The following is an 8,164-nucleotide window of genomic DNA, read 5'->3' as shown; positions in this document are numbered from 1 at the left end:
TCTGAGAGTCCAATGGAGGGGTCGAGAACCAGAACCTGTCCGGTCGGGTTCTCAGGTGTTCTATGGTCTGAGAACCCGCCTCAGCTTTAGTTCTCTGCTGGTGTTCTAAGTGCTCTGCTGCTAACCACAGTTACGTGTTTAAATCCAGGAAAGAGGAACAATCACTAAATTTAGAATGAAAATCCTGCAGCCTCCTCCTCCCTTTGTTCTGCTGCTGCCTCCCTCTGATAACATGCAGCTCCTCCTCCTCCTTCTCCTCCTTCTCCTCCTCCTTCTCCTCCCCGGTCCTCCTTGTTCTCCTCCTCAGCCTCACAGTCCAGAACCGGCACACACTGGACCAAACAAAAGAGGCTATTTTGTCTGAACAAACAAACACTCTGCAGAAGGATTAACACCGATGGCTTTACCCCTGTTATGAGGACAGACGACTGTTTAACCCCACTTCTGAGGACACACAATAAAACACACTCAGTGGGACGCGAGGTCCTCACAAGACCTGCTAACATCTGTGTGTTTGTGAGAGGGAGTTAACGTAGAAAACACACATAGAACACACTCACACATAGAACACTCACACATAGAACACACTCACATAGAACACACACACATAAAACACACACACATAGAACACACACATAGAACACACTCACATAGAACACACTCACACATAGAACACACACATAGAACACACTCACATAGAACACTCACACATAGAATACACTCACATAGAACACTCACAAATAGAATACAGTCACATAGAACACAGTCACATAGAACACACTCACATAGAACACTCACACATAGAATACACTCACATAGAACACACTCACTCATAGAAAACTCACAAATAGAACACACACACATAGAACACACTCACATAGAACACACACACATAGAACACACTCACACATAGAACACAGTCACATAGAACACACTCACACAGAACACACTCACACAGAACACACTCACACAGAACACACTCACACACAGAACACACTCACATAGAACACACTCACATAGAACACACTCACATAGAACACACTCACACATAGAACACAGTCACACATAGAACACACTCACACATAGAACACACTCACATAGAACACACACATAGAACACACTCACACAGAACACACTCACACAGAACACACTCACACATAGAACACAGTCACATAGAACACACTCACACAGAACACACTCACACAGAACACACTCACACATAGAACACTCACACATAGAGCACACACACATAGAACACACTCACACATAGAACACACTCACATAGAACACACTCACATAGAACACACTCACATAGAACACACTCACACATAGAACACAGTCACATAGAACACAGTCACATAGAACACACTCACACAGAACACACTCACACATAGAACACTCACACATAGAGCACACACACATAGAACACACTCACACATAGAACACACTCACATAGAACACACTCACATAGAACACACTCACATAGAACACAGTCACATAGAACACACTCACACAGAACACACTCACACATAGAACACTCACACATAGAGCACACACACATAGAACACACTCACACATAGAACACACTCACATAGAACACACTCACATAGAACACACTCACATAGAACACACTCACATAGAACACACACACATAGAACACACTCACACATAGAACACACTCACACAGAACACAGTCACATAGAACACACACACATAGAACACACTCACACATAGAACACACTCACATAGAACACAGTCACATAGAACACACTCACACAGAACACACTCACACATAGAACACTCACACATAGAGCACACACACATAGAACACACTCACACATAGAACACACTCACATAGAACACACTCACATAGAACACACTCACATAGAACACACACACATAGAACACACTCACACATAGAACACAGTCACATAGAACACACTCACATAGAACACACACACATAGAACACACTCACACATAGAACACAGTCACATAGAACACACTCACATCGAACACACACACATAGAACACACTCACACAGAACACACTCACACATAGAACACTCACACATAGAACACACACATAGAACACACTCACACATAGAACACACTCACATAGAACACACACATAGAACACACTCACACAGAACACACTCACACATAGAACACACTCACATGGAACACACACACATAGAACACACTCACACATAGAACACACTCACATAGAACACACTCACATAGAACACACACACATAGAACACACTCACACAGAACACACTCACACATAGAACACACACACATAGAACACACTCACATAGAACACACTCACACACAGAACACACTCACATAGAACACACTCACATAGAACACACACACATAGAACACACTCACATGGAACACACACACATAGAACACACTCACACATAGAACACACTCACATAGAACACACTCACATAGAACACACACACATAGAACACACTCACACAGAACACACTCACACATAGAACACACACACATAGAACACACTCACACAGAACACACTCACACACAGAACACACACACATAGAACACACTCACACATAGAACACACTCACATAGAACACACTCACATAGAACACACACACATAGAACACACTCACACAGAACACACTCACACATAGAACACACACACATAGAACACACTCACATAGAACACACTCACACATAGAACACACTCACATGGAACACACACACATAGAACACACTCACACAGAACACACTCACACATAGAACACACTCACATGGAACACACACACATAGAACACACTCACACATAGAACACACTCACATAGAACACACTCACATAGAACACACACACATAGAACACACTCACACATAGAACACACACACATAGAACACACTCACATAGAACACACTCACATAGAACACACACACATAGAACACACTCACACATAGAACACACTCACACAGAACACAGTCACATAGAACACACACACATAGAACACACACATAGAACACACTCACATAGAACACAGTCACATAGAACACACTCACACAGAACACACTCACACATAGAACACTCACACATAGAGCACACACACATAGAACACACTCACACATAGAACACACTCACATAGAACACACTCACATAGAACACACTCACATAGAACACACACACATAGAACACACTCACACATAGAACACAGTCACATAGAACACACTCACATAGAACACACACACATAGAACACACTCACACATAGAACACAGTCACATAGAACACACTCACATCGAACACACACACATAGAACACACTCACACAGAACACACTCACACATAGAACACTCACACATAGAACACACACATAGAACACACTCACACATAGAACACACTCACATAGAACACACATAGAACACACTCACACAGAACACACTCACACATAGAACACACTCACATGGAACACACACACATAGAACACACTCACACATAGAACACACTCACATAGAACACACTCACATAGAACACACACACATAGAACACACTCACATAGAACACACTCACATAGAACACACTCACACATAGAACACACTCACATAGAACACACTCACACATAGAACACACACATAGAACACACTCACACATAGAACACACTCACATAGAACACACACATAGAACACACTCACATAGAACACACTCACATAGAACACACTCACACATAGAACACACTCACACATAGAACACACTCACATAGAACACACACATAGAACACACTCACACATAGAACACAGTCACATAGAACACACTCACACATAGAACACACTCACACATAGAACACACTCACATAGAACACACACATAGAACACACACATAGAACACACTCACATAGAACACACTCACATAGAACACACACATAGAACACACTCACATAGAACTCACACATAGAACACACACACATAGAACACAGTCACATAGAACACATACACACATAGAACACACACATAGAACACACTCACGTAGAACACACTCACACATAGAACACACACATAGAACACACTCACGTAGAACACACTCACACATAGAACACAGTCACATAGAACACACTCACACATAGAACACACTCACACACACACACTCACACACACATAGAACACACTCACACACACACACACACACATAGAACACACTCACACACACACACACACACACACACACATAGAACACACACACATAGAACACACTCACACACACACACACACACACACACACACACAGACACACACACACACACACACATAGAACACACACACACACACACCTTACTACAGGTTCCACATAGAACTCCATTTATTAGTGGTTCTGATGTTCCCTCTGGTTCTTCAGGTGAACTGGTGTTCTAGAAACTCTGCAAGTCAGTCACTGAGAAGGTTCTGGTTCTGGTTCTTCTTGTCGTTCTGGTTGTTCTCGTGGTTCTTGTAGTTCTTCTTGTGGTTGTGTTTCTGGTTCTGGTTCTTCTTGAGGTTCTACTGAGTTCCTGTGTTCCTCCTCAGATGTTCATCCAGACAGCCACTCTGACCGTGTCCATGTCTCTGAGTGCCTCCGTGTCTCTGGGAATGCTCTACCTGCCCAAGGTCTACGTCATTGTGTTCCACCCGGAGCAGAACGTTCAGAAGAGGAAGAGGAGCTTCAAGGTGACACCTGGACCTGCTGGGGTGACTCACGGTTGCCATGGTGACTGACGGTTGCCATAGTAACTGACGGGGGTTGTGTTGTCTGATGGTTGTTGTGTTGTCTGATGATTTTTGTGTTGTTGTGTTGTTGTGTTGTCTGATGGTTGTTGTGTTGTTGTCTGATGGTTGTTGTGTTGTCTGATGGTTGTTGTGTTGTTGTGTTGTTGTGTTGTCTGATGGTTGTTGTGTTGTTGTCTGATGGTTGTTGTGTTGTCTGATGGTTGTTGTGTTGTCTGATGGTTGTTGTGTTGTTGTCTGATGGTTGTTGTGTTGTCTGATGGTTGTTGTGTTGTCTGATGGTTGTTGTGTTGTTGTCTGATGGTTGTTGTGTTGTTGTCTGATGGTTGTTGTGTTGTTGTCTGATGGTTGTTGTGTTGTTCTAACCAGGGGGGTATTCCAGGAAGCTGGCTAAAACAGGCTGGGCTTACGCCGGTAAGCGTGGCTTAAATAAGCGGCAACTTTAATCTCAGCTGCAATTAGTTCCACCAACGAGGCTCAGCTGTTTTTCAGAGACGCTTATTCAAGCCAGGCTGATCCAAGCTGCGGCTGAGCGCGCGTCCGGGGAGATAAAAAGCCCCGACGTGTCGATCGTCGAAATGATGACATTATGTCTAAAAACAGAGCGGAGACTTTCTCTTCGGAGTTGTACGAGGACTACAGGGAGATTATCACAAGAAAAGGCAACACGGTTGATAAATAAAGCTCCAGACGCTGCCTGGCAAAGCATTGCCGACCGTTTAAATGCGTGTTTATTTTCTTTTTAATGAAGCACTTAGTCTGAGCGTACACACACACACGTCTGAAAATGTAATTTTCAGAGGACAAGTTTTTGACACTGATTAGGGATAACCCACAGCTGCAGTGGTTGATGACTTTTTTTCCTCACCCTGAAGTTTGTCACACTACTGTGGCCCAGAGGAGATCAATCTGATGAAATAAAGCTTTTCAAACCCATTGAAGACATTTTTTATGTGTGTATAAACATCTATATATATGAGAGAAAGAGGCTACAGCCTGGTTTTGTGTAATGTGATGGTGGTTTTCACTTTTTACTCTGGTAGGCCTAATTCATGTTCTTGATTTGACAAATATATATCCACCATAGATGAATAAAGCAGCAGGTAACACCTAAAACCAAAGGAGGAATACTTTGGAAAAAGGGGCAACTTCATGTGGAGATGTTTCATCAAACACTCAAACTTTGAATGAAAAAGCAGAAAAAAACATGTAGGCCTACAGAGGAGATGTCATTTTTATCAGAGATGATAGTGCTGCTGTGGCCTACATTTAAATAAGGGAGAAGACACAAATGAGCTTGTACACAAAATAGTTCTCTCATCGTTTGGCCTCACCTTTGGATTCTCATCATGATCAGATTGGACCGCTGGTAAAAGGAAGGTATTCTTTATGGAAAACTGTGGCTGTTGTGTCCTGCTTATTTTAACACAATCTGTGCCTGTTCCTGTTACGTGTTGACTGAACTTTGAGGGTGAAAGAAGAAAGAAAATCAGATATTTCCAAGTATTTACCGCTGGTGGATTCAAACCCACGGCGCAATGAAAAGTAAAACCACATTTAATCTACTTAACTACACTCTAACCACTGACCCACAGTTACACACTGTGACAAAATGTGTAATATGATAGAGTTTGATTCACGGTTATTCCGGCGTTATTTAAAAAAGGTCTCAATGTATGTCACCGAACAAGAACATCACTGATTACAGATCAAGATGAATTTAATGTGTAACATGCGGTTCACAGGCGTCTTTCTGAAGCTCGTCAGAACCTTCTCTGACATGGAGCTAAAGTAAGCTTGACTGTTAGCCTGCCCCGGACCAGGCTTGTCGCTCTGGCTGAGTTACCATGGTTACCAAGCCAGGCTAGCCCTAAGCCTTGTTGGTGGAACTAAACTCTCACTAAAGTTAGCGAAGCTGACCGAAATAAGCCAGGCTTAGACCTAAGCCAGCTTCATGGAATACCCCCCAGATGGTTGTTGTGTTGTTGTGTTGTCTGATGGTTGTTGTGTTGTCGTGCTGTCTGATGGTTGTTGTGTTGTCGTGTTGTCTGGTAGTTGTTGTGTTGTTGTGTTGTCTGATGGCTGTTGTGTTGTCTGATGGCTGTTGTGTTGTCTGATGGTTGTTGTGTTGTCTGATGGTTGTTGTGTTGTTGTGTTGTCTGATGGTTGTTGTGCTGTTGTGTTGTCTGATGGCTGTTGTGTTGTCTGGTAGTTGTTGTGTTGTTGTGTTGTTGTGTTGTCTGATCATTGTTGTGTTGTTGTGTTGTCTGACGGTTGTTGTGTTGTCGTGCTGTCTGATGGTTGTTGTGTTGTTGTGTTGTCTGACGGTTGTGTTGTTGTGTTGTCTGATGGTTGTTGTGCTGTTGTGTTGTCTGATGGCTGTTGTGTTGTCTGGTAGTTGTTGTGTTGTTGTGTTGTTGTGTTGTCTGACGGTTGTTGTGTTGTCGTGTTGTCTGGTAGTTGTTGTGTTGTCGTGTTGTCTGATGGTTGGTGTGTTGTCGTGTTGTCTGATGGTTGGTGTGTTGTCGTGTTGTCTGATGGTTGTTGTGTTGTCGTGTTGTCTGATGGTTGTTGTGTTGTCGTATTGTCTGATGGTTGTTGTGTTGTCGTGTTGTCTGACGGTTGTTGTGTTGTCGTGTTGTCTGATGGTTGTTGTGTTGTCTGATGGTTGTTGTGTTGTTGTGTTGTCTGACGGTTGTGTTGTTGTGTTGTCTGATGGTTGTTGTGCTGTTGTGTTGTCTGATGGCTGTTGTGTTGTCTGGTAGTTGTTGTGTTGTTGTGTTGTTGTGTTGTCTGACGGTTGTTGTGTTGTCGTGTTGTCTGGTAGTTTGTTGTGTTGTCGTGTTGTCTGATGGTTGGTGTGTTGTCGTGTTGTCTGATGGTTGGTGTGTTGTCGTGTTGTCTGATGGTTGTTGTGTTGTCGTGTTGTCTGATGGTTGTTGTGTTGTCGTATTGTCTGATGGTTGTTGTGTTGTCGTGTTGTCTGACGTTGTTGTGTTGTCGTGTTGTCTGATGGTTGTTGTGTTGTCGTATTGTCTGATGGTTGTTGTGTTGTCGTGTTGTCTGATGGTTGTTGTGTTGTCTGACGGTTGTTGTGTTGTCTGATGGTTGTTGTGTTGTTGTGTTGTCTGACGGTTGTTGTGTTGTCGTGTTGTCTGATGGTTGTTGTGTTGTCGTGTTGTCTGATGGTTGTTGTGTTGTCGTGTTGTCTGATGGTTGTTGTGTTGTCGTATTGTCTGATGGGTTGTTGTCGTTGTCTACGTTGTTCGTGTTGTCTGACGGTTGTTGTGTTGTCGTATTGTCTGATGGTTGTTGTGTTGTCGTGTTGTCTGATGGTTGTTGTGTTGTCTGACGGTTGTTGTGTTGTCGTGTTGGTCTGAATGGTTGTTTGTGGTTGTCGTGTTGTCTGAGCGGTTGTTGT

General features: G+C 43.1%; 1 pseudogene; it reads left to right on the top strand.

The window, feature by feature from the left end:
• LOC127534477 (metabotropic glutamate receptor 6-like) overlaps nt 1–8,164 on the top strand; it is a 38,838-nt pseudogene that overhangs the window by 25,232 nt on the left and 5,442 nt on the right.

This window comes from Acanthochromis polyacanthus, chromosome 6, assembly GCF_021347895.1.
Source record: "Acanthochromis polyacanthus isolate Apoly-LR-REF ecotype Palm Island chromosome 6, KAUST_Apoly_ChrSc, whole genome shotgun sequence".
Classification (NCBI taxonomy): domain Eukaryota; kingdom Metazoa; phylum Chordata; class Actinopteri; family Pomacentridae; genus Acanthochromis; species Acanthochromis polyacanthus.
This window is presented reverse-complemented; position numbering and strand designations above follow the sequence as displayed.